Source organism: Ahaetulla prasina, chromosome 15, assembly GCF_028640845.1.
Source record: "Ahaetulla prasina isolate Xishuangbanna chromosome 15, ASM2864084v1, whole genome shotgun sequence".
In the NCBI taxonomy this organism is placed as follows: Eukaryota; Metazoa; Chordata; class Lepidosauria; order Squamata; family Colubridae; genus Ahaetulla; species Ahaetulla prasina.
In genome coordinates this window covers 8,272,213-8,298,505 of record NC_080553.1, presented here as the reverse complement: position 1 = coordinate 8,298,505, position 26,293 = coordinate 8,272,213, and the positions used below count along the sequence as shown (strand labels likewise).

Genomic DNA, 26,293 nt, shown 5'->3' with positions numbered 1-26,293 from the left:
GAACCAGGCACATGCGTGCACGAAGCAAATACATGCGGGGCAAACCAGTAGCAACATAATGTGCAACCCCCACTGCTGATTGTCTTCACATCTACACCTCACCCTTCAAGGATGAGAGGAGGATTCTGGAAAACTCAAAATGGGTTCAAAGAAGGGCAACAAAGATGATTGAAGGATTGGAAAGCCAAGTCTTACCAGAAGAGTTTGAAAGAGGCACAGAGGTATGGCTTTGACAAAGTCAGAGTAATAGAGTGGGACAGAAGAATGCAAAAGTCTTCTATTGGCTGTCTTTCCCAACCTCGGCCATTCCCAGGTGTTTGGACTTCCCAGAATTCCATAGCCAGCATGGCTAGTGAAAAAAAGGTTCTGGGACCTTTGACCTGAAAATCGCACTGCACGACAGGAAGCTGAAGGGAGAGGACAAGATCTCCGTCATCCTAGAGTTCAACCAATAATTGGAACTTCTGGCTTCATCCTGCAGAACTCAGTCAAATGTTCTTGAGATGGTCCAACCTTCCGTCTTTTGGTTCCTCCAGTCAGTTGCTAAACTTGGATAGAAGGGATCCACGTTTTCCAAACTCGGCAGTTTGAAGATATGTGGGTTTCATCTCCCAGCGTGCTGGCTGAGGAATTCTGGGAGTTGAAGTCCATCCATCTCAAAGTTGCCAAGTTTGGGGCGGGGAGAGGAAAAAAAGACTACCATGAAGAATCCCACAGCTGAAGGGAAGAATATTTCCTATAGTCTGAGAAAGCAGACAAAGTGAGCAAAATGAAAAAAGAAGAGAGAATCCCCTCCGTGTTCTTTTAAAATAACAAATCACCGACTCTGGCAGTTATAACATAACCTAGGCAGATTTTTCTTGTTATTCTGCTGTTTTAAGGGCCTCTCCTCCATGTGAATCTAATTATCCCAAACCTTTGTTTTCGCTAACAAAAGGCCTGTGTTTTGAGGGACTCAAGCTTCATCTGGCTTTAATCCGTTCGCAGCAGGGGAACCTCGTAGCAACTCTCCTGGGTGGGTGGGGGGAGCATGTTTCATGAGGATGGCACAAAGGCTGGGTGATTGGAAGGGTGAGACAACTCCTACACAATTGCCTAACTCTCCACCCCAACCCTTGTGGGAGGAGAAAATGCAAAACCTTGAGGTCTTATGAGAGATAGAGATTCTCCGTACTAGCTACAAGGCTGTGAAAGTTGGCCTTAAAGAAGGCAAGAGAGGAAGAATATCAACTCGTCTTGAGTTGTGGTGCTGGAGAAGGCTTCTGGATATTCCCCAGACAGTAAAAGTGAGTACCAAGCAGGGATGAAATTCAGCAGGTTGTGACCGGTTCGGCAGAACCGGTAGCGGATATTTTGAGCAGTTCGGAGAACCGGCAAATACCACCTCTGGCTGGCCCCAGAGTGGGGTGGAAATGGAGATTTTTGCAATATCTTTCCCCTAGAGTGGGGTGGGAATGGAGATTTTGCAGTATCCTTCCCCCAGGAGTGGGGTGGGAATGGAGATTTTGCAGTATCCTTCCCCCAGGAGTGGGGATGGAATGGGGATTTTGCAGTATCCTTCCCCTGCCACACCCACCAAACCACACCCACAGAACCAGTAGTAAAAAAAAAATTGGATTTCACCACTGGTGCCAAGCAAGGATTGGTGTGCATAACACAAGATGTGCCACTGGAAGGCAACAATCACAAAACTGTATCTCGCTTACTCTGGCCATGTCATGTGAGGGAATTCACTGGAGAAAGCAATTGGGAAGAGTTAACGATAAAAGGAAACCAGGCCCTCAAAGAACATGGTGGCTGGACACCATCAAAGAGGACACCAGCCAGAGCACAGAAAAACTCAAAGAAGCAGGGCTAGATTGTCAGATGTGGCGAGATCTGGTCCACTGAATTATGAAGAATTGGGCATGACTAAGTGGGAATCATCATCATCGTCATCATGAGAGGTAGCTATCCTCAACAAAGAACAGGTTGCCCGAAGTTGGGATTACTCCACCACTGGAGGCTTTCAAGAAGAGACTGGACAACCATTTGACCAGGATGATGTGAGGTCTCCTGCCTTGAGCATGGGTTGGACTAGAACAGGGGTCTCCAACCTTGGCAACTTTAAGCCTGGAGGACTTCAACTCCCAGCTTTGCTGGCTGGGGAATTCTGGGAGTTGAAGTCCCCCAGGCTTAAAGTTGCCAAGATTGGAGACCCCTGGACTAGAAGACCTTCAGTGCTATGATTCATCGTATCACCATGGTAGAAATTGTCATAAAACTGAGTCTGGTCACAGTGATTTGATCTACAACCACACCAATTTATAAACCAACACTCCGTTCCCAGTTGTGGACTTAAGTCAAGGACTACCTGTTCTAAGCTCTTTTGAAACACAAAGGAATCCCCTTGTAGGGGATGACCAGGCTGAGCCTGAGAGAGGAGTCATCAGTCATCAGCATCATCAGTCTCGAGTCCCTTTGTGCCCACAAGAGATCCAAGTCCAGCCCAACTTGAATTCCACTGAATCTTATCTACCGCCCATTTGCTTTGACCATTAGTAGCTCAGATTCTTGTAGAGAACTCAAGCTTGCAATAAATCCTTAGATTCATTTGAACCGGCTGGGTTTCCTGATTTCCGCGCTTGACGTTAATCTGGAGAAGAATCATTCAAGGTAGGTTGGATTTATATCTGTTGTGGGTATGAAGGGATTCGAGACTGATGACGATGGCTCAACCTGGTCATATCGTACACCTCTGCTATCATTTATGGAGAGAGAGAGAGAGACTCAAGATGCATCTTGGCTGCCTTCTCAAAGGATCAAGTGAAACCCTATCAAATAGTTCTTTGTGTTGCTTCATGAAAAGACACACCTAACACAGCCGGCTCCGATTCCCGTCCTTCTCCACCAGTAACTGAAATCCTAGACATTTGGAAGACAGCTTTGAACAACTTGTTATTCTTACTGTTGTGTAGAAATGTGGCTTTGTCGTCTTACTTCCAAGCGAAACCAAAAAGGTCATTCTATTTTTATTTGCTGATGGGATATATATACAAGCCGGGCCCCTCTTTTTTTTTGCTTCTTGAGAAATTAGATTGAGAAGTGATTCACTGAAGACATACAGAGTCGTCACTGCCCTCCCCGGAATTTCCCCCTCTGAGGCTTACATGTCACCCAGCCAAACGCCGGAGGGAAAGACAGAAAGGTCTCGATCTAATTTAGAATAATAGGATGACAAATTGCAAAATAACAGAAAATTACCAGGAATCTTAAACAACAGAGCTCTATTTGTACAAAGTGGGTCTCCCGGCCCATTCTGGTTTTGCGTTTTGTAAGCACTCAATCCCTAAGCACACACGGTTTCAGTCTTCTCGTTTTGAATTCGGTTGGGAGGTTGGCCAGGCAGAAGAAGGTTGACTGGTCTAAGAGCCAGTTGCCTTTGCCGATGGATTGGAAAAACCAATCCGAAGTATTTTTCAAGATGGTAACTATACCATATATGTAAAACCCTATCGAAGAAAGAGAAAGAAGGGAAGAGAGAAGAAAGGAAAGGTACGCACATTTGAGATGGGAAGGAAGGAAGGAAGGAAGGAAGGAAGGAAGGAAGGAGATGGGAGAGGAGGAAAGATAGGTAGGTAGCAGGGGTGAAATCCAGCAGATTCTGACAGATTCTGGAGAACCGGTAGCAGAAATTTTGAGCAGTTCGGAGAACTTGAAGCAGAAATTTTCAGTAGTTCGGAGAACCAGCAAATGCCACCTCTGGCTGGCCCGAGAGTTAGGTAGGAATGGAGATTTTGCAATATCCTTCCCCCAGGAGTGGGGAGGGAATGGGGATTTTGCAGTATCCTTCCCCTGCCATACCCACCAAGCCACTCCCACCAAGCCACGCCCACAGAACCGGTAGTAAAAAAATTTGAATTTCACCACTGGAAGGTAGGTAGGTAGGAAGGTAGGAAAGAGAAGGAAGGAGAGAAGATAGGAAGGTAGGTAGGTAGGTAGGTAAGAAGGAAGGAAGGAAGGAAGGAAGGAAAGAAGGAAAGAGATGGGAAGGAGAGGAGGGAAGATAGGAAGGTAGGTAGGTAGGAAGGAAGGAAGGAAGGAAGGAAGGAAAGGAAAAAAGGAAGGAAGAAAATGAGGAAGGAAGATAAATATTGAATATTAAGCAATGAAAGTTTGTCAACTTTTTTTAGTTTACAAAGTGCTACCGGGTTCTGTGATCTGAACCTTGTCAAACCAGAGACTGTTTCTCGTGCCATTCCTTCCCTCCCTCCCGACTAATGAAGGAGAAAAATGCTTCTTCTGTGCCACTGCCACTTCCATCGTTCCCAGAATGCTACAGTCATCTGGAAAACGGTGGTGTTGTTTTTTCTGAAAGAAGATGAAACATTGCCCAGTCTCTGAGGCACGGAATCTCTGCAAAGCACCGCAGCATCAATGGCTTATTTTGAGCGGCTTGTTTGCAAATTATTATTTTTTAATTCAGAGCAAACATCTGGAGCTAAATTCTTCCATTCTCAAGAAAGAAAGGAGCCATTAAAGTGTGTGAATGATTAACAAGCTTGTTTCCCTGGTCTAGCGGGATAATTATTAACGAACTCTGGAAAAATATTCATTAAACATGTGAAGTTCATGCCGATAGTGTTCTCCTACATTAGAGTTCAGTTCTATTATCCTTAGATACATGGGGGCCTCAGGTTGGAGAAACTTTGAATAGACAATCCCAAATGCACAAGCCGGTAAGAAGCAACAAAAGACTAATTTTTTGCTTTTCCAGCAGGAACAAATAGAAAATATAGATTTATATTGTGTAGAAGAAGAGGAAAAGCCAGAAGGTGGGGTCAAGAAAGTCATCAGCCTAGAGTCGCGACGTTGCCACAAACAGTCTTATGTCCAACCCCTCTTAAATTCCGTTGACTCTTATCTAGTGCCAATTTAGCATTGGACATGATTTGATTCTTGTTTGAGCCATAAATCTCCTGATCCTGCCACTTAATAATAATAATAATATCAGAGTTGGAAGGGACCTTGGAGGTCTTCTAGTCCAACCCCCTGCCCAGGCAGGAAGCCCTACACCATTTCAGACAAATGGCTATCCAACATTTTCTTAAAAATTTCCAGTGTTGGAGCATTTACAACTTCTGCAGGCAAGTTGTTCCACTGATTAATTGTTCTAACTGTCAGGAAATTTCTCCTTAGTTCTAGGTTGCTTCTCTCCTTGATTAGTTTCCACCCATTGCTTCTTGTTCTACCTTCAGGTGCTTTGGAGAATAATTTGACTCCCTCTTCTTTGTGGCAACCCCTGAGATATTGGAAGATTCTATCATGTCTCCCCTAGTCCTTCTTTTCATTAAACTAGACATACCGAGTTCCTGCAACCGTTCTTCATATGTTTTAGCCTCCAGTTCTCTAATCATCTTCGTTGCTCTTCTCTGCACTCTTTCTAGAGTCTCAACATCTAGAGTCTCAACTTGACGTGAGGTCTTGATCCTTTGCCCCTTTCATACAGGTGGGAAGTGGGAAGGAAGTACTTCAAGACACCTTTGCAGAAAATGAGGAATTGTATCTGAAATGAGGAGACCCGGAATTGACCTTCTTCGTGGTTTTCCAAGAAAAGAGATCCCTGAGTTGTCCAAGATGCCTGCATTAATCCTCCCTCCTCCCCCCCCGAAGAAAGCCACCCAAAGCTCTACTTGGTTCCATCTGGATATCGGCGTGAAGACTGGGAAGCAAATTAGTGGAAGCATCTAAAGAGGATAATCCTCCACTGAACAGGTGTTTCCCTCGCCCCCCCCCCAGTTCCTCCTCCTTCTCTTTCTCTCCGCCAAATTACAAGTTGCCAGGAAAAAGACAGGGGCTCAGCTCAGGTTTTATTTCACTCCCAGCTCCTTCCATTAAAATAATAACAGGCTTGATGTGCCTGAAGCTGTAATTAAACATGTGCTTTTGGGAGGAAGCCCTGAAGCTTGTTGTACTGGAAATAAAGAGGAACCAAAGCAGCCCCATCAACTGATAGCTTGGGCCCGCATCGATTCGACTTCCGCCATTTATCTCCGCTCTCATTCAGAGCCGTTCTCGGAATATAACAGAGTTGGAAGGGACACTGGAGGTCCTCTAGTCCAGCGGTCACCAACTGGTGGTCCATGAGAAAATTTTGGTGGTCCGCAGAAAAATTATTTGCATTTTTTTATATTGCACTAAATCAGGGGTCCTCAAACTACAGCCCCTGAGTGGGATATATGCAATGAGCATTTGTGTTGCTGCAGAGAATCTCCCCCTTTGGGGTCTTCTTTTGTGGGTCGGAGGAGGGCAGAAATTCTGATTTGGGGTCTGCTTTGGTCTCTCCACACCATTCTGGGCAAATGATTGTCCTGTCTCTTCTTGAAAACCTCCAGTGATGGGAGCATCCACAACTTCTGGAGGAACGTTTTTCCACTGGTTGATTGTTCTCACTGTCAGGAAATTTCTCCTAGATTCTGGGTTGGTTCTCTCCTTGATTAGTTTCCATCCATTGCTTCTTCTCCTGCCTTCCTAACCTAGGTTTTTAAACCAAGCCAGCTGTGTTTATTGCAAGAAGTAATTCCTAACTAGGGTTTCCAAAGAAGTCACAAGGCGATCAAATCTGGAACAGGATCCTGTAGACAAACTACTTGCTGTGATTAAGATGCTGCAGGCTTTAATGGTGCACATTGATTACCCTTCTGGGTCTCACTGCGCTGACTGTACCAATTACAGAAGATATTGAACTTGGGCCTCTGCTTGGTAAAGACTCACTCTTGAGTCACCAGAGGTCTTCAAACCTGACAATTTTTAAGACTTGTGGACTTCAACTCCCAGAATTCCCCCAAATTTGCTCCCTGGAAATGTCCCATTTAGACTGTGTTTGTGCGCAAAAATGGACTTTCCTATATTTATACTAACTGGCTTTCTTGTTTTTATACTGTGAGCCACCCAGACGTGATCTGGAGTTGGGCAGTGCCTACCCTGAATGCCATGAATGAAAAATAAATGTTTATTTATTAGGAAGATTTATTGATTAAAAAATATTTATTTATTAAGAAGATGTGGCCATCCGACTCTCTCACGGCCTCGGCTATGTCCTCCTTATTTGATTTTTCCCTTTGTGCGTCTGCCTCTCCTTTTAATGACAACCACGACAGCTTGACTCGGATGCTGCTTCCCCGTGGAGGCGTGCAGTGGATCCCCTAAATAAGACCCGTCACCGTGCATGCCAACCGCACCCAGGATGCGGCCCTAAACTGACAGGCACAACGGGTGCCGTGGTAGCCCTCCCTCCGCCTCGCTCCTGCGATTATCCAGGTGTTTTGACATCTCGCAGTGTGGCGTCTCGAAGAAGTGGAGTCATTTTCATAATCGGACGGAGAAGTGAGCAGCTCCTTCCGACACTTCTCCTCCCCCCCCCACCCCCACCCCCCGGATTTCATTTTAAGTTGCATGTGACGTTTGAGGCAACACTTTTCCGAAAGGCAGGAACGTTAATTGGAAAAAGAGATTTGTTCCTTGGATGGCTGAGCCTGTGGACTGGGAAGTTAAGTACAGGAAATACTTAACTGGGAAGTTAAGTGCAGTCCTCGACGTACGACGCGACGGAGCCCAAAACTTACATTGTGAAGTGAGATGTTTGTTAAGTGAGTTTTGCCCCAGTTTCCGATGTTTCTGGCCAGGGCTGTTAAGTGAATCGTTGCAGTTGTTCAGTTAGTAACACGGTTGTTAAGCGAATCTGGCTTTCCTGTTGACTTGGCTGGTCAGAAGGTCACAAAAGGGGATCACATGACCCCAGGGCACTGCAACCGTCATAAATATGAACCAGTTGCCAAGCGTCTGAATTTTGATCCTGTGACCATGGGGATGCTGAAACGGTCGTAAGTGTGAAAAATATTTATAAATTACATTTCTCAGTGCCGTTGCAACTTTGAACGGTCACTAAACAAACTAAGTCGAGGACTACCAAGAACCCTAATTAGGTTTGGATTCTGTACTGTTTAAGAACAGCTTTCCTTATCCTGATTTCCTCCAGATGTGAGTCCCTGCAAATGCCAGCTTTCCAGATGTTCTGAGGCAAGAATCACAGTCGCAAGGTAGGGTAGGTGATCTGTCCCCCTCCGCAGTCTGGGAGACACGAGCGATGACTTAATTAGCCGGCAACTATCAGCTCTGGCAGCAAACTAGCCAGCCTCTGCCAAGTGTCTCTGTTATCTCTCTTGATGCCGATGAGTCAGCCAGGAAACCAGGAACAAACAGGACTTCAGCTCTAATTCTCCCTCTAAGCAGTTGATTTGCTTGCCACGAGGTGGTATAGCAGCCCTTGCTGCTTTTATATCCTGTGGGGTGTGGCTCCATGACTCAGCACTTCCTAGGCCTGCCCCACCCCTGCTTCTGTTGTTCCCGCCTCTCCTGCCTACGAAACCTAGGGTCCAGCCAGGCCTGATTGCCATCAGCTGGGTCTGGAGGCGTGGCCTGGGGGGGGAAGAGTCAGGGGATAGAGGCCTCATTATCTCCTCCACCTGGCCTGCCTCTGGCTCCTGGAGCTGAGCCAGGGAAGCCGATGCTCCCGAGGTAAGTCCTGATGGCCCTTCCTCCTCACTTTCTGAGTCACTTTCTGGCAGGGGGCCCAGCTCGGGGGCCGCAGACACAACAGTAGGGATGGTCTGCAGCATTTCTCCACCGACTTTAAGATGGCAGGACTTCAACTCCCAGAATTTCCTCAAATTCCCCCACCAGCAGGATTCTGACTTATTTCAGCAGTCGGGACCAAAGGAACAGGGGTGAAATGCTACCGGTTCACACCGGTTTGGGTGAACCGGTAGTAATAAAAGCTACCGGTTCGGGCGAACCAGTAGGAAATTCTGCTTTCTAGTGAATCTAAATTGCACGGCACAGCTGTCCCCCCCCACCCTCGCTGTTCTACTTACCTTCTTAAGCCTCCTTTTTCCATGCGCAGCATGCGTTTGGTGCACAGTGTGCATGCATGCACGGAATGCATTTGGTGCACACCACGCATGCGCGGGCAGCAAAATGGTGGCAAACCGCGGAGGATTTCACCACTGCAAAGGAAGATGACAAACGAAGGAAGACGGCGTTTGGTAGAAATAGCAGGTGCAAATTTGCGAAAGAGCTTCCCGATGTAGAGACCGGCAAGACCGGCTTAACCAATTTAGACAGAGATGAAGCTGAGACGAGCAACGAAGGCGGCAGGGGATGCCCACACCCGCCAGAAACTCCAATCGGTGGGAAAGAAATTGCCATTTTTCCCGGGGTCCAGTCGCTGACAAACCCGGTTATGATACGTGTTGGTAAAAGCAAGGGAGCTAATCGAGCTCGGCTCGTAAGGAGTTTAAAACAATTTCCAGCAGAATTGTGATTAATCCCCGGCCAACCGCCGAAAGGTCAAACGCAGTCCCCACTCTTGACGGCCGAGAAAGGCCTGACTTATTTTTATCTCTCTTTTTAAAAATTACAGCAGCCATGAAGTGGCTCCCGGAGCTGAATAATGAACGCCATAAACCTGCCTCATAAAAATGGCATTCATGCAGCCCTATAGTGGGTCAGATGAGCGGGGAACATTTCATTAAAATTTCCCCTTCTTGCTTCCCCAGGAGAGACTTAAAACTAATCATATAAAATGGCTGAGTGACACCATTAACGAGCATTAATATTTTAAAGCTTTAATAGTACAACAGAGCGGGGCTGTTATAGCAAAATTATACAGCCTTATTAGATGGGCCACTCTGGCTGTATTACATTTCAAATATCAGAGTTTCTCGGGCTGGAAATATTAAGAGGTCCAAGGTCCACAGCATAAATATTTTAAAGTTTGGGAGTTCTTCGGGTGGCTTGTTCCGGCTTAAAGAGGTGAAGTCTCATGTTGATGGGTCTTGAGTTATCATCATTAATTTAATGGGAGGGAGGGAGGAAGCGTTTGGAGGAAGAAAGGAAGGAAGTAGAAAGAGATGGGAGGGAGGAAGGAGGAAGAGATGGGAGGGAGGAAGAAAGGAAGGAAGGAAGTAGAAAGAGATGGGAGGGAGGGAGGGAGGGAGGAAGGAGGAAGAGATGGGAGGAGGAAGAAAGGAAGGAAGGAAGTAGAAAGAGATGGGAGGGAGGGAGGGAGGAGGAGGAGGAAGAGATGGGAGGGAGGAAGAAAGGAAGGAAGGAAGTAGAAAGAGATGGGAGGAGGGAGGAAATAGAAAGAGATGGGAGGGAGGGAGGAGGAGGAGGAAGTAGAAAGAGATGGGAGGAGGAGGAAGTAGAAAGATGGGAGGGAGGAAGAAACGAAGGAAGGAAAGAGATGGGAGGGAGGGAGGGAGGAAGTAGAAAGAGATGGGAGGGAGGAGGAAGGAAGGAGGAAGAGATGGGAGGAGGAAGAAAGGAAGGAAATAGAAAGAGATGGGAGGGAGGGAGGGAGGGAGGAAGGAAGGAAGGAAGGAAGTAGAAAGAGGGAGGGAGTAAGTAGAAAGAGATGGGAGGGAGGGAGGCAGAGAGGAAGGAAGTAGAAAGAGATGGGAGGGAGGGAGGGAGGGAGGGAGGAAGGAAGGAAAGAAGGAAGGGGGAAGAGATGGGAGGGAGGAAGAAACGAAGGAAGGAAATCGAAAGAGATGGGATGGGATGGAGGGAGGGAGGAAGGAAGGCTTTGTGATAAAGGTTGATTAAATCCTCATTTGCCTATCCGGGTGGATGCCTTGGGGGTGCAAATCCCCAAATTTATCAACCAGCACTGGAACCCTGCTAAAAAGTTAATGAGGAGCTCCTGCCTCCATTCTGTCTCCTGGGGATACCATGGACAAGTAATCCTTGACTGAGAACCCCAACTGGGGCCAGAATTGCTGTTGCACCCAATCCCTCGTCACCCTCGTGTTAATTTCAGTCCCTCCATCAAGGGAGACTTAATGCATAATCAGTTCTAGGCTTTACAAAAATTTTAAGCCATGTATCATAGATTTTTTTGGAAAAAAAATCACCCACTGACATTGTTAAAGAAGATCTTAGACTTGTACTATGACTCATTCACATATCACCCCAAAGCAGGAGTCTGCAAACTTGGCTCTTTTAAGACTTGTGGACTTCAACTCCCAGAGTTCCTCAGCCAGTGGCTGAGGAACTCTGGGAGTTGAAGTCCACAAGTCTTAAAAGAGCCAAGTTTGCAGACTCCTGCCCCAAACAATCGATCGATCAATCAATCAATCAATCAATCAATTCATAGTTTGTGAATGACACAACCACCCATAGTATAGGGTCATAGCGTATTATAGCTCAGCACAATACAGGTAGTCCTCGACTTTTAACAGTTCATTTAATGACCATTACAAGGGCACTGAAAAAAAAAAGCGACGGATGGCCATTTTTCACACTTACGACCGTTGCAGCATCCCCATGGACACAAGGTCAGCATTTAAAGGCTTGGCAACTGATTCATATTTATGACGGTCGCTGTGTCCCATGATCCCCTTCTGACCAGCAAAGTCCATGAGGAAGCCGGATTCCCTTAACAACTGTGTTGCTCACTTAACAACTGGAGTGATTCACTTAACAACCGTGGCAAGAAAGGTCGTAGACTGGGGCAAAACTCCCTTAGCGTAACACGTTTCACTTAGCAACAGAAACGCTGGCCTCAATTGCGGCCGTAAATCGAGGACTACCCGTCTAGGACTCCGAAAACATAAATCTCAGCAGCGAAGAGTTCAGCTGGCATTCGTATTACCGCTAATATTACTAAGGGAAATTATTAATAATTTTACTACCCCTGGAGCTTCTCCTGGGTTAAATTTATTATTATTATTTGTATATGGCAGCATTTAGCCTATGCTGATAACAATGTTTACAGCATTTTCCTCTATAAGCAAGCACCTACTTAGGCGCTGATCACTTAAGAAACACCTCTTAATTACTTCGGCATTATAAAGAAGAGTTTTCTCGCAGACATCCAGCTGTTTTGTTTTGTCTTGAGTACAGGGAGAGAAAAAAACCCCACAGTAAAATAAAAATAAATAGTGGAGACATATTCTATAGCTCTCTCTTTCTTTCTTTACGAATAAGATACCAGGATCCTATTGAAAGACAATGCAGAATTGTGGAAAAGCTTATATCCTCTTCATATACCCCCTCTCCAATTTCTCTCCCTCGAAAATAGTATTTATTAGCAAGCAATTTAAAAGTTCTTAGAACGCAGTTGGCAAAAATCAGCAATCGATCCAATAATAGGCTGCTTAGGTGTTTCTTAGCCTCACGTAAGAAACACAGTTTTATATATTTACAGGAACACCTTAAAAAGCCTCACGTTTGCCATTCCTTGAGTATGTGGCTCCTTATCACATTAGATTGGTTTGATTCTCGCCTGTATTATTTTTTATAAATATCTCAAGGAGGTGAACACGGCTAATACGCCTTCCACTTCCTATTTTCTCCACGACAACAACCTTGTGAGGTGGGTTGGGCTGAGAGAGAGGGATTGGCCCAAGGCTTTCATACCTAAGGTGGGACTAGAATTCCCCATTTCCTAGTGATTGGCCCAAAGTCACCCAGGCGGCTTTCAAAGCTAAGACGGGACTAGAATTCACCTTCTAATGATTGGCCCAAAGTCACCCAGGTGGCTTTCATACCTAAGGTGGGACTAGAACTCACAGTCTCCTGGCGATCAGCCAAAGTCACCCAACCGGCTTTCATGCCTAAGGAGGGACTAGAACTCACAACCTCCTGGTTTCCAGGCCACTACCTTAACTATTACACCAAACTGGCTGTCTTTTTATCCGCTGATTATTAATGACTATTGAGGTGTTCTTGTACAAGTTTAATCTCCATTTGCCGTGACTCCAAAGAGCAGAGAGAAGCAGGATTCCCCCCACAATATTTTCCACTGTTGCAATCCATCTCGCCTGTTCCTATTCCCTGATCTGCACACTCTAAAGGATTAAATTCTTGTTTCTTAGTCCCCGTCTTTGTTCTTGCAAGCTCACTTTTTTTTTTTCCAAAGCAGCCTTACTTCGGACTCTTCTGTTTTTTTTTCTTATGAGCTTCCGGGCAGATTACGCTGTAAAATTATAACAGTTAATTCAGCTATCTTTTATAGCCTTGATGGCTTTTTTTTTTTTTAGGTACAAAGCAGAGATTTAGGGTAATCTCCCAGACGCCACAGTTCAAGAACTCTTTTAAGAAGTGGAAAATGATCTAAGGGAGAATGAGTTCCTACTATGGACAAGGAAGGTTGAATATTGTCACGTTATGTGGATGGGAAGATAAAGGAAGAATTAATGAGATTCAATGCAATCCTAAATTGCATTAACAGAGGGATACAATCAAGATCAAGGGAGGTACTAATACCACTCTATAAAGCCTTAGTAAAACCACACCTAGAATCCTGCATCCAGTTTTAGTCACCACACTATCAAAAAGATGCTGAGATTCTAGAAAAAGTGCAGAGAAGAGCAACCAGGATGATTAGGGGACTGGAGGCTAAAATCTACAATGAACGGTTGCAAGAACTGGGCATGGCTAGTCTAGTAAAGAGAAGGACCAGGGGAGACAGGATAGCAGTCTTCCAATATTTGAGGGGCTGCCACAGAGAGGAGGGGAGGGGGTCAAGCTATTCTCCAAAGCACCTGAAGGCCAGACAAGGAACAATGGATGGAAACTGATCAAGGAGAGATTCAACCTGGAAATAAGGAGAAATTTTCTGACAGCGAGAACAATCAACCCATGGAAAAGAAGTTGTGGGAGCTTCATCACTGGAGGCTTTCACAAAGAGATTGGACTACCATTTGTTGTAAATAGTGTAGGGTTTCCTGCTTGGGAGGGGGGGTCCCTTCCAACTCTGTTAATCTATGAATCTGTGCGATGGACCATAATCTAGAAAAAGGCATGGATTAATTTGTTGGAAGCTGAGATAGCAAAATCTGCAACTGAGTGTTTTGGGGTGTGCTCAGCTTCTTAAAACTTGGTTCCTCTCTGCACGGTCGCCAGGCTGCCAAAGAAGCTCATAACTACAGGTAGTCCTCAACTTATGACCACAATCGAGCTTGAGATTTCTGTTGTTAAGTGAGAAGTTTGTTAAGTGAGTTTTAGCCCATTTTACAACCTTTCTTGCCACTGCTGTTAAGCGAATCACTTGCCGTTGATAAGTTAGTAACCCGGTAGTTAAGCAAATCTGGCTTCCCCCTTGACTTTGGTCAGAAGGTCACAAAAGGGGATCACGTGACCCCGGGACACCGCAATGGTCGTAAATATGAACCAGTGGCCAAGGATCTCAAATTTGATCATGTGATCATGGGGACGCGGCAAAGGTCGTAACCAGGATGCTGTGACCATCGTAAATATGAGTCCATTGCCAAGCGTCTGAATTTTGATCACTTGACCAGGGGAATGCTTCAATGGTCGTAAGTGTGAAAAATGGTCATGTGTTCCTTTTTTCAGGGCGGTTGTAACTTTGAACGGTCACTAAACAAACTGTTGTAAGTTGAGGGCTACCTATACCTTGTAGGCTTCAGGTGAGCAAACCACGTCAGAGATAGGTGTGAAAGCAGACATCTGCACACCATAGATGGATGGATGGATGGATGGATGAAGATAGATAGATAAATATAGATAGATATAGATAGATAGATAGAGAGAGAGAGAGAGAGAGAGAGAGAGGACAGATAAATTAGATAAGACTATGGTAGTTAACCTGGTCCCTACCGCCCACTAGTGGGTGTTCCAGCTTTCATGGTGGGCGGTAGGGGTTTTGTCAGATAGTGAAGCACTTTCCTTTTTTTTTTAATTTAATTGACTTTTTAAAAAAAATTCATAGCATCATTTAAAAACATTTTCATTAGGTTTTCATAAAATTCCCTGTGACAATTTAAATTTCTGAAAATATACTATTTGTATCACCCGCGCATAAGTTTAGTTCACGTTACTAAACTAAATAGTTTGTTTGTTTGTTTGTTTTTTATTTATTTATTTATTTATTTATTTATTTCCCTAAATAGGGGGAGGGCCTTCTCTGTGGGGGCACCAACCCTCTGGAACAAGTTACCACCAGGTATCTGTCAACTCCCTGATCTTCGGACCTTTCGACGCGAGCTGAAAACATTTTTGTTTCACTGTGCAGGACTGGCCTAGTGGGGTTTTAATAAGGGGTTTTATTGGTTTTAAGTTCTTCAACCAACTCTAAATTTTCCTTTTAAACTGGTCTTAAAAATTTTACTAATTGTCTTTACTTTGGCTGTAAACCGCCCTGAGTCCTTTGGGAGAAGGGCGGTATAGAAATTGAAACAATAAATAAAAAAATAAAAAAATAAATGGTGCTATAGTGCGACCGCAAACAAAAGAGCCACATCCCAGAATAGCTAGCGCATCTCCCCCCACCCACCTGTAACAGACAAGCAGAGCTGGTAGCCGGCGCCCCCCCCCCCAAACCCAATCCACGATGTGCAAGAGGCATGCACAGATGACAATACACGGCGCATTACTGTGGAACCGGTGGGTGGTTAGAAAATTTTACTACTAACAGAGATACAAAAGTGGGCGGTAGGTATAAAAAGGTTGACTACCCCTGAGATAAGAGATAGAGAGATAGAAAGAGCTTGAAAGAGAGATAGAGGATAGATGTAGATAGATAAATTAGATAGAGATAGAAAGAGAGATGATAGATACATAGATATAGATAGATAGATAAATTACATAACATAACATAACAACAGAGTTGGAAGGGACCTTGGAGGCCTTCTAGTCCAACCCCCTGCCCAGGCAGGAAATTAGATAGAGATAAAAAGACAGAAAGAGAGAGAGAGAGAGATGATAGATGTAGATAGGGAAATCAGATAGAGATAGAAAGATAGAAAGATAGATGATAGAGAGATACAGACAGACAGACAGACAGATAGATAAATAAAGACTCTCTGCTTTCTGTTCTCCACCTTCAGATGCAGGAATTGAAAACGCTTCCCAGGAGAAGCATCTGGTTGCCCGCGAGAGGAGAAAGCGGCTTTCTATTCTTGGAAGTGTGGGGTCTGGTGGGAAGGATTTGCGAAGGAGAAACAGCCTGCTGCTAGAGAGATGTGGTGTCTATGTTCCTCCGACATCTGCTGCTTCAGAGATAACATGCCACCTTTTTGGTTTTCTTCTCCTGGTGGTGAAGGCAGAGATAGCCTTGAAGCAGCTGCATTCTTCAAGAGGACTATTTTTTGGTTTTTGTTTTTTAAAATCCTGCCTTCCTTTCATCCACTTCAATCAGAATAGAGCTGGAAGGGACCCTGGAGGTCTTCTAGTCCAGCCCCCTGCTCAAGCAGGAGACCCTACATCTTTTCAGACAAACAGCTGTCCAGTCTCTTCGTAAAAAGTTCCAGTGATGGAGAAGGAAGGAAGGAAGAAAGAGAGGGAGGGAGGGAGGGAGGCAGGGAGGGATAGCAGAATAACAGAGCTGGAAGGGACCTTGGAGGTCTTCTAGTCCAACCCCTGCTCAAGTAGGAAAACCTATACCATTTCAGACAGGTGGCTTTCCAGTCTCTTCTTAAAAAGTTCCAGTGATGGAGAAGGAACGAAGGAAGGAAGGAAGGAAGGAAGGAAGGAAGGAAGGATAGCAGAATAACAGAGTTGGAAGGGACCTTGGAGGTCTTCTAGTCCAACCCCTGCTCAAGCAGGAGACCCTATCCGATTTCAGACAAATGGCTGTCCAGTCACTTCTTAAAAACCTCCGATGATGAAGCACCCACAACTTCTGGTGGCAAGCCGTTCCACTGGTTAACTGTCCACACTGTTTGGAAAGTTTCTCCTTAATTCCAGGTTGCTTCTCTCCTTGATGAGTTTCCATCCCTTGCTTCTTGTCCTGCCTTCTGGTGCTTTGGGAAAACTATTTGACACCCACCCCTTCTTTGCGGCAGCCCCTCAAATACTGGAAAGCTGCTATCATGTCTCCCCTAGTCCTTCTTTTCTCTAGACTGGCCATCCCCAGTTCCTGCAACCGTTCTTCATATGTTTTTGTCTCGGGGGGGTGGGAGGGGCTTTACTGATTGTCTGTTCTCTTCTCTATTTCTATTGCAAGCGGATGATTAAACCAAGAGAGAGCTGGGTTGCATCAGATACTCAAGTGAGGAGTGTGTGTGTGTGTTTCCTTTAATAGCTAATAGTTGTTTATTTTTCTTGGACCACCCATGAATTCTTGGAGAACTTTGATGCCAGAGGAACTCGGTTGGCTTTCGGAAATTGTGTTTGGACTTAAAGAGACAGTATAACAATCGACTGCTCTGTTCCAAATGGGGAACGATGGATCAGGGATTGCTACAGGATGAGGTAGCCAGGAAGAAATAAATGCTGCCATTTTGGAGATTCTCAGAAGCTGAGGAGTAGCAACCCTGCTTAGGAATGTACTCCCTCTTTATCCACTTTAAGAAATGGTTCTTTTTCAGCCCAAGAAGTCAATAATAGAGTTGGAAGGGCCCTTAGAGGTCTTCTAATCCAACCCTCGCTGAAGCAGGAGACCCTATGCCACTTCGGACAAAAATGGCTGCCCAATCTCTTCTTAGACGTCTCTAGCAATGGAGTACCCACTCCAATTTATCAGAATTCATGTTGATTTATCCAGATAAATATAGAACATAGAAAAATAGGATTGGAAGGGACCTTGGAGGTCTTCTAGTCCAACCCTCTGCTCAGGCAAGAGACCCTATATCATTCGGAACAAATGGCTGTCCAATTTCTCCTTGAAAGCCTCCAGTGATGGAGGCTTCTGGAGGCAAGTTGTTCCACTGATTAATTGTCCTCACTGTCAAGAAATTTCTGCTTAGTTCTAGGTTAGATCTTTCTTTGATGAAAAAAAAAAATTCCATCCTACCCTCAATTGCTTTGGAGAATAGCTTGACTCCCTCTTCTTTGGGGCAGCCCCTGAGACATTGGAAGACTGCTACCATGTCACCCCTAGTCCTTCTTTTCATCAGACTAGATATACCCAATTCCTGCAATTGTTTTTCATATGTTTTAGCCTTCAGCTCCCTAATCATCTCTTCTTCCAGAACAAAGTGTCTCAACTTCACTGTCTCTTGGCCCTCTGGCATGTAGCCCCTCCCTCCTGGGAATCCAGACTGCATTTCACCACAATTCACTCTCAAGACATGTTGACACGAAGAGCATCTTGAAAAACAATAGCCATTATAGGGGACCATATTTTGTTCTGGAAGGAAGGAAGGAAGGAAGGAAAATATTCTGAGGAAAAGAAAGTAGGTAGATAGGTAAGAAGGAGGGAGGTTGGGAGGGAGTGAAGGAAGGAAGGAAGGAAACTATTCTGAGGAAGAGAAGGTAGGTAGATAAGTAAGAAGGAGGAAGGAAGGAAGGAAGGAAGGAAGGAAGGAAGGAGGAAGGAAGGAAGGAAGGAAGGAAGGAAGGAAGGAAGGAAGGAAGGAAGGAAAATATTCTGAGGAAGAGAAGATAGGTAAATAAGTAAGAAGAAGGGAGGGAGGGAGGGAGGGAAGGAAGGAAGGAAGGAAAATATTCTGAGGAAGAGTAGGTAGGTAGATAGGTAAGAAGGAGGGAGGGAGGGAGGGAAGGAAGGAAGGAAGGAAGGAAGGAAGGAAAATATTCTGAGGAAGAGTAGGTAGGTAGATAGGTAAGAAGGAGGGAGGGAGGGAGGGAGGGAGGGAGGGAAGGAAGGAAGGAAGGAAGGAAGGAAGGAAGGAAGGAAGGAAGGAAGGAAGGAAGGAAGGAAAAATATTCTGAGGAAGAGAAGGTAGGTAAATAGGTAAGAAGGAGGGAGGGAGGGAAGGAAGGAAGGAAGGGAAATATTCTGAGGAAGAGAAGGTAGGTAGATAGGTAAGAAGGAGGGAGGGAGGCAGGCAGGCAGGCAGGCTTGGTTCAAACAAAGGCAGGAAAGCAGAAGCGTGGAGCAAAATGGTGATTATGCCTTTATGGAAATATCTCATTAATTGCTAAGGCATGTGGAGGAGGAGGAGGGATGATTTAAATCCGAATGTCAATTGGCAGGTAATTTAGGCCCTGCCAACCTAATAGCTATTTACAAATCACAGAATGGAGAAGAGGGGGCTTTGACCAAAAGCTCCGGCTGATAGTTCTGGAGACGATCAGCAGAAATGGCACTGCATGGCGAGGAGACAGAGACAGAGACAGAGACAGAGACAGAGAGAGAGAGAGAGAGAGAGAGAGGGAAGGAGAGAGAGAGAGAGAGAAACAGAGCCAAGTATTTAACATGAGGACTAGAAACCTAAACCAGAATGAACTTATGTCACTAAGCTCTAAGAAAAATCAGAAAAAGTGGCTGAGGCTTGCTCTTTCTTGTGGTTTCTCCTGCTTGAGAGATGCAGTAACATGTCTCGGTGCTTTGGGGTGCAAACCTGCAACCTCCATAAATGGATGTCTCTAAAAAAAAAATCATTGGTGAGAAGTTATAGTTGATAAGCCCTTCCCTTGTTAATATTCCTCTCCGGCTGCCGTCTTTGTTTTATAACATTATCATTTCTCTTTAATAAAGGGGGAGGGGAAAAAACCCAAGTCCCCCCCCCGGCTTTGGCTGATGATAGAGCTTTCGTTTATTTTTGGTTGCAAGGAACCAAATTAAGGAAATTACTTTCAAACTAATTTTGCAGTGTTAGAGAAGACCCAACGAGACGCCAGGCGGAAGCTTCCAGCTTTTCCAGATGAAGCTGTTAAGGAGAGAAGTAATAACTGGAAATTGACTGTGAATAAATCACAGAGAAATTAAACTGCGTTTTAAGTTGCATGACCACCCCCCCCCAAAAAAAAAAGAAAAGAAAAGAAAAAATGAAATTACACAGAGCTAACGGTTCAAATACCTGAAACTATTTAAGGCTGTGGAGATGGATTTTTATTTTATTTTATTTTAATTTTAATTTTTTTGCTATAGCAACAGGAAGAGGGAAAGGGATTAAAAACAGAATGCATCCTGGGGTGATTGTGCATCTATCAAAATATGGCTTACCGAAAGGTAGGCTGATATTATAGAAACCCGGCTACAAACACAGTCCATCCCAAAAGGATGACAGAATAACAGAAATTAAATCCCCTGTTGCCAATCTCCTCTCTTCGTTCCTATTTATTCTTGAGCAGGGTAGTCGGATATAGAGCCCATCTGCCAAACGAATGCTGGAAGCTACAAGAAGTCTGTGAGAACATGAGCGAGACGAGGAGAGCCAAATTCATCGGTAGCCTCAACACTGCATGAACAAGAACATGCATTCAACACTGCAGCTACTGCAATTGTTGGCTGAGCAGGAACAAAAACAGCCAGACTGAAGCCTGGTAAATAGGCCCCTTGTCAGTCAACAGGAGGGCTGATTTACCACTAACTTATCAGGTATTAGGAGCCAAGGGTGAAGGAGTACAAGGGGAAAAAAACACACAATTAACGGCTTTAATAGCCAGCAATCAACACCCGGATTAACAACTAAAAGCTACACACAACTAGGCACCATATAAATACAATGCGCAGAACAGTTCAGGGCACATATTCTGGAGAGAGAGAAATTCCCCGATGATGGGGACAAGATTCAGATTGGATCTTATCATAAAATGGCCTCAAAGATCTCTCATCCATGGTCAGCAGAACAAAAAAGGTCAAGAGCCGAGGTGGCGCACTGGTTAGAGTGCAGTACTACAGGCTACTTCAGCTGACTGCTAGCTACAGTTCGGCAGTTCGAATCTCACCAGGCTCAAGGTTGACTCAGCCTTCCATCCTTCCGAGGTGGGTACAATGAGGACCCAGATTGTTGGGGGTAAGAGGCTGACTCTGTAAACCGCTTAAGAGAGGGCTGTAAAAGCACTATGTAAGTATGTAAGTCTAAGTGCTATTGCTATTATGATGTTTTCCAACCTGGACACCCTTCTAGTTGGGTGAACTTCAATTCCCAGAATCCTCACCTCTGTTGGCTGTGGAGATATAGTCTGTTTTGTACCTAAAGTTTAAGCCGCCTGGGAAAGCCAAGGGAAATCATCAAAGCCATTAAAAAGCGAAACTTAGAATATTTTGGACATGGGATGTGACACCCAGAAAAATACAGCATCCTTCACTTAATCCTCCAGGGAAAGATTGAAGGCAAATGAGGTCCAGGCAGAAGAAGAACATCAAAACCTGGGTTTGGAGAAAACTCAACAGCACTTTTTCATGTGGCTGTTGACAAAAATAGGACTGCCAACATGATCGCCAACGTCCGATGATGGATACGGCACAAGACGAAGAAGAATAAGATGACCTAAAGTTTGAGAGGACCGAAGAAGGTCTCCAAGGCGCCAGAGGCAATCAGAAGCTTCAAGTTGACTCCACCATGCCTTGTGGAGCTTCCAAAGGAGCATTTAAAAACCAGCATGTCTAAACTATCCCAAGCTGGAAGAGGACGCCAGCCATGGCAATAATATCTGTTTCATGACAGAAGCTGGGGACAATCTGCCATGTGTGAATGGAGAACAAATATGGCAATCCATTCCAGGGCCAATTTCATTCCGGGGCCCAAGCTGAAGTTGGAAGTACACCAGAGCTCACTTCGTACGAGCTTGGGGGATGGCGTGAGGGGTGGGGGGAGAACAGGCACCATAAGGCACAAAGAAGAGATGAATATATTATTATTTAAGCAAGAAAAGGAAGCCAACTTCTCAGGGGGAAGAAGAACAACGGTGTAGTTTCTTTAAAAGCTGAAGAAAGTAAATCACACTACATTTTGTTTGTGTGGCTGAGGATCTGGACAGGTTTGAGGAGAAGTAAAAAAAATAATAATCCAAGGGACAGAAGCTTGTTTGGTAGCTTCTCTCATAAATGGCCAAGTGGACCAGGTGGAAAGAAACCATTTAAAAAATTCGATCTTAACAAACTATCCCAGAAGGTGTAATTTTTCAACTGGACTGTCTTGATTTTGCTTGAAGATGTTGTGGTCTTCAAGGAATCAAGAAAGTCCAATTGCTGTTTGAAAAAGAGCACCTTTTGGGAGAACCATGACCTCTGGATGACTTGAAAACCTCCACAGACACCTTACCAAACTTGTTTTTCCGTGAAAGAGGGAAGTTTCTCTTCCATGAAAGGCAAATGAAAGGATCTCCTGAGATCCTCCATGTACGTAGATCAGACACCATGCTCTGGCTGCCCACTCTCCTGTTGTCTTATCTTTACAGCCTTCTAAGCTTCCAGCTCAGAGCTTGAGCCAGTTGCTAGGATGCGGTGGCTCAGTGGCTAAGATGCTGAGCTTGGCGATCGGAAGGTCGGCAGTTCAGCGGTTCGAATCCCTAGCGCCGCATAACGGGGGTGAGCTCCCGTGACTTGTCCCAGCTTCTGCCAACCTAGCAGTTCGAAAGCACGTAAAAAAAATGCAAGTAGAAAAATAGGGACCGCCTTTGGTGGGACGGTAACAGCGTTCCGTGCGCCTTTGGTGTTTAGTCATGCCAGCCATGTGACCACAGAGACGTCTTTGGAGAGCACTGGGTTTTCGGCTTTGGAACGGAGATGAGCACTGCCCACTAGAGTTGGGAACGACTAGCACATATGTACGAGGGGAACCTTTACCTTTAGAATTCAAAGTTGACTCTGTAATGACGTGCCTGGGAAAGGTGCATTCTATTGTCAGATGCATCTTTACGTTTTTTCAAAAAGGAAAAAAATAACAGGAACGCAATATGGCTCCTTGTTTTAACAAGCCAGCCGAAATTTCTTCTCGGCGCTTTAACGTTTTAACTCTCAGTCTAGCAGAGAATAAAATACTCGGAAGTTCAACAAACACAATGGAGCTAAGGGATGGGGTTTGGACAGGCTCTGCGTGCTGTTTACATACTTAACAAATAATAAAGACACAACGAAATGCACAATTAATTCCGCACTTTTACCTTTTTCATTTGAGAGAAAAAGGAAGAATAATTCACAGCCTTGTCTCCTGGGGAAGTATTATCAGGTTTAAGCGTGGTGTTTTGCTTTGATTGAACTTGCTGTTGAAAACCCATTTAAAACAATATGCTGCATTTTTAAGTGGTTAGTCATAGGGCTACTTAGAAGAGACATCATTACCAGTCCCCAATTCTGATCATACAAAGAAGATAGCTTCAAGATGCAGAAGGATTTTGACAGATTTTAACACTGGGCCTAAAAAAATGAAGTTTAATGTAGAGAAAAGTAACGTTTTACATTTAGGCAAGAAAAACCACATGCACAGGTACAGTATAGGTGGTATCTGGCTCATTAGTAGTAACTGCGAGAGGGATCTTGGAGTCCTAGTGGACAATCACTTAACTATGAGCCAGCTGTGTACGGCACCTGCCCAAAAAACCCAACACAGTTCTAGAAGCTTCATTAAGAGAGGGATAGAATTGATATCACGTGAGGTGTTAATACCATCGTATACTTCCTTAGTAAGACCACACTTGGAATATTGCATCCGGTTTCCCTCCCTCCCTCCCTTCCTTCCTTCCTTCCTTCCTTTCTTCCTTCCTTCCTTCCTTCCTTCCTTCCTTTTAAAATGCAGTATTGCAGGCTGACTCTCCCCTCTGCCAGGAGTTTGACTCTGCCCACTGCCAGTAGTTTGATCCTCACTTGAGCTCAAGTTTGACTCAGCCGTCCCTCCTTCCAAGGTCGGTAAAACGAGGACCCAGATTCTTGTGGGCAAGATGCTGACCCTGCAAACCACTTAGAGAGAGCTGTAAATCACTGCGAAGTGGTATGTAAGTCTAAGTGCTATTGCTAACTCTGCAGTCTACTGCCAGCAGTTCGATCCTGACCAAACTCAAGGTTGACTTAGCCTTCCGTCCTTCTGAGGTCGGTAAAATGAGGACCCAGATTGTTGGGGGCAAAAGCTGACTGTGTAACCACTTAGAGAGGGGCTGCAAAGCACTGCGAAGTGGTATATAAGTGCTATTGTTAGCACTTCCTGCACATGGTTCAGTACAGTCATCTGAAATAAGCACATGCCCTACCAGCAAACATGGTCCTTTTAAAAAAAAACAAAAATCACAATAATTTGCAATGCTATGTTTTTAAGGAATGAACAGATGAGAAGTTCATTGCAAAATGAAATCTACTTTCATTCATTCACCAGCCTGCTAATGCAACATTGTCCAACCAGGCAAAAAGAAGAAGAAGAAGAAGAAGAAGGAGAAGAAGAAGAAGAAGAAGAAGGAGAAGAAGAGGAAGAAGAAGAGGAAGAGGAAGAGGAAGAAGAAGAAGAAGAAGAAGAAGAAGAAGAAGAAGAAGAAGAAGAAGAAGAAGAAGAAGAAGAAGAAGAGGTATCTGCCAACTATAATTAATGCAGTAACCTTCTTCGTTTCTCCTCCTCCTCCTTTTTTGGAGTGGGTGGAATAGAGGGGGGGGGGAGAAACATAATGCAATTTTCCCTTGGCCCAAAGGGGATAATATTCAATCAGTATTAGTGCTTTTCTTTGTAAATTAATCTCAACCATCTAGCGTACAATTACAGCCTTTTCTTCCAAATCTTACGTTTCAGCAGATGGATGGCTTGGGGGCATGTTTTATTCCAGGTATGGAGTTAATTGAGGGACTCTTTATGTTGTGAACAGAGAACTTTGCATTATGGCTGAAAAAAGTTTCTCCCCCGCCCCCCTCCTTCTGCTTCCGTATTTGGGTTAGAAAATGACTGGCAAACAATGAACGTTGAATAATGGGGTTGGGGGTCTTCTAGTTCTACCCCCTGCTCTGGGAGGAGACCCTATACCAGTGATGGCTAACCTTTTCCGGATGGAGTGCCCAAAGCGCACGCCCGAACCCCCAAAATGCAATGCGCGCTCACTCCCATTCATGCATGTGCGAGCCCCCGCCAGCCCCCCCTGCGTGCCCCCGTCCCCTCGCACATGAGCCCCCGCACGCCCTCCGCGCATGTGTGTGCAACCCCCTGCATGCAACCCACTCTGTGCGTGTGCAGGAGACACTCGACAAGCAGCTGACCGGTGTTAGGCATGCGTGCATCCGTAGCAGATCTGGACTGTCCACAGAGAGGTGCTGTGTGCTAAGTGTGGCACGCGTGCCATCGTGGCCCTATACTATTTCAGACAATTGGTTGTCCTTTCTCTTCTTAAAAACCGCCTGTGTTGGAGCATTCACAATTTCTGGAGGCAGGTTGCTCCACTGATTAATTGTTCTAATTGTCAGGAAATTTCTCCTTAATTCCAGGTTGCTTCCTTTCTTGATAAGTTTCCATCCATTGCTTCTTCTCCTGTTCTCAAATGCTTTGGAGAATAGGTTGAACCTCACCCCACCTTTCTCTGTGGCAACCTCTCAGATATTAGAACACTGCTATCTTGTCACTCCTAGTCGTTTTCTTCTTTAGACTAGCCATACACAATTCCTGCAACCGTTCTTAGTATATATTTTAGCTTCCAGTCCAGGGGTGAAATCCAGCAAGTTCTAATAGGTTCTGGAGAATCGGTAGCGGAAATTTTGAGCAGCTCAGAGAACCGATAGCGGAAATTTTGAGTAGTTCAGAGAACCGATAGCGGAAATTTTGAGTAGTTCAGAGAACTGATAGCGGAAATTTTGAGTAGTTCAGAGAACTGGCAAATACCACCTCCGGCTGGTCCCAGAGTGGGGAGGGAATTTTTTTTTAAAATTTGCATTTATATCCTGCCCTTCTCCGAAGACTCAGGGCGGCTTACACTATGTCAAGCAATAATCTTCATCCATTTGTATATTATATACAAAGACAACTTATTGCCCCCAACAATCTGGGTCCTCATTTTACCTACCTCATAAAGGATGGAAGGCCTTGAGTCAACCTTGGGCCTGGTGGGGCTTGAACCTGCAGTAATTGCAAGCAGCTGCTGTTAATAACAGACTGCATTAGTCTGTTGAGCCACCAGAGGCCCTTATGGAGAATGGAGATTTTGCAATATCCTTCCCCTGCCACGCCCACCAAGCCACGCCCACAGAATCGGTAGTGAAAAAAATTTGGATTTCACCAATGCTCCAGTCTCCTAATCATCATTGTTGCTCTTCTCTACACTCTTTCTAGATTCTCAACATTTTTATTTTTATTTTTTGCATCAAGGTGACCAGAAGTGGATGCAAGTGTACTCCAAGTGTGTTCTTCACAATGGACATTTAATGGTTTGAGGAAAAGAATATAACAACGCTGTTTTTGCAAATGGTCTGGTCCTTTCCGCTAAATTAAAACACTGCCGTTTACTGAGTAAGACCTGGTCTTAAGAACTGTGCTAAGCCGACATCCAAAAAGGATATTATGATTTAGCAACGAAAATGCCCAAACCTAATCTGTAAAGGTAGATCTTTGTCCTGTTAATCAGGAAAGGACACTGCCCATCAAGAACTTGTGCACAGGGAATTATCAAATCAATATTGTTGTTAGCCATGATTTGC

General features: G+C 44.8%; 1 protein-coding gene and 1 long non-coding RNA gene across 10 annotated transcripts in view; one reads left to right on the top strand and one right to left on the bottom strand.

Annotated features, from left to right (window-relative positions):
- The window catches only part of FBRSL1 (fibrosin like 1), a 652,986-nt gene that overhangs the window by 321,706 nt on the left and 304,987 nt on the right, over positions 1–26,293 (bottom strand). The gene's annotated exons all lie outside the window — the stretch shown is intronic.
- LOC131185888 (uncharacterized) lies at positions 1,171–16,248 on the top strand. Of its 2 annotated transcripts, none has more exons than XR_009152242.1 (3): positions 1,171–1,286; positions 5,489–5,754; positions 15,894–16,248. It is a non-coding gene; the product is annotated as an uncharacterized LOC131185888 (long non-coding RNA). The 2 variants fall into 2 exon arrangements; XR_009152241.1 differs by lacking the exon at positions 15,894–16,248 and adding an exon at positions 14,958–15,234.